The sequence below is a fragment of the Montipora foliosa genome, chromosome 14 (genome assembly GCF_036669935.1).
Source record: "Montipora foliosa isolate CH-2021 chromosome 14, ASM3666993v2, whole genome shotgun sequence".
Lineage (NCBI taxonomy): Eukaryota > Metazoa > Cnidaria > Anthozoa > Scleractinia > Acroporidae > Montipora > Montipora foliosa.
In genome coordinates, this window is record NC_090882.1 from 17320593 (window position 1) to 17321786 (window position 1194).

General features: G+C 39.2%; 1 protein-coding gene across 2 annotated transcripts in view; it reads left to right on the forward strand.

Annotated features, from left to right (window-relative positions):
• Positions 1-757, forward strand: part of LOC137984702 (uncharacterized) — a 6580-nt gene extending 5823 nt beyond the window's left edge. For both annotated transcript variants that reach the window (XM_068831962.1, XM_068831961.1), the window contains exon 2: positions 1-757. This exon is cut by the window's left edge and continues 1202 nt beyond it. The gene's annotated coding sequence lies outside the window, so the exon portion shown is untranslated.
• The last annotated feature ends 437 nt before the right edge of the window (positions 758-1194 follow it).

Sequence of the window (1194 nt, forward strand, 5' to 3'; positions counted from 1 at the left end):
ACAGCATCGTTTAATAGACTGAATAACGATCTAGGTTGCACGTTCAGTGCATAATCAATTGATTATAATATTTTCGACGCAGTTATATGACAGAAAGCTCATACAGGGTTAAAATTGGTGTGATCCGCCTCGAGTAAAACATTTTATACACAACTTGGGTTTTTTTTTAATCAAAGCATTTAGTCGAAGTGATCAAGCGAGAATCAAAGGCTTTTCTGAAGTCAACAAAACATGTTTGTACTTTTTACTAATGACAATAAACAGGGTGTAAACATGTATAAAAGTTTGTAAAGTGAGAACACTATTTGCTGAGAGGTAATGAGATGTGAGCTAACAGAAAGGGATTTGTCAAATATAGTTTACGCGGCGACATTTCTCTCCGCTCACTGCATTGTTGCGGTCATGGTATCTGATAGATAGCACGGCGTCAAACTCAGGGCTGATATGACAGCCATGGTACATTGTCACGCCGCAACGCTCTGTCAAAGAGTACTAAGCTTTCACTACTGACCAGTTTCCTCTTTTTTTCAATTGTGCGTGTGCCCATTATACTCTTTTGCAGTTCTCCAGTGCATGCCATGTGAAAGACAATTAACAAGTACCCTGCGCAATCGCGCGGATTAACCGACGAGGCCGTAGGCCGAGTTGGTTAAAATCAGGCGATATTCCACACGACTGAGTAGGATAATTGTTTTATTATTCAACACATTGATGACAAAGCACAATTTTCTACGTTTGTTGGAAAAAAAGAGCTGGAAAAACTACCAGTTTTCTCCGCAACACACAAAATTACGTATATCGCAGGATATACGTTGAGTACGTACGACGAATATTGAGCGCGCTATGACCATATTTGGACATTGTCACAATGTGTTGAATACTAATTAACAATTGGACCCGTGGCCCTTGAGGGCGAAGGGTCTAATTGTTTTAGTATCACCCAAGTAGTCGGACAGAAAAAGCAATAATAAAGTTAGCAAACGCAAGTGAAAGAAATATTTATTTGGGAATAAAACGAAAGAAAGCGTCACGCTTTTCGCTACTAGTCCTCTAGTAGCGTAGCCAATCAAAATGCAGCATTTGCATTAGTCCACTAGTTGGGTGATACTAATCATCATTATTAAAAACTGGATCATTGGATAATGTAATTCGAGAGTTTTGATTGGCTAAGCCATCATGGGTTATGAGCCATTA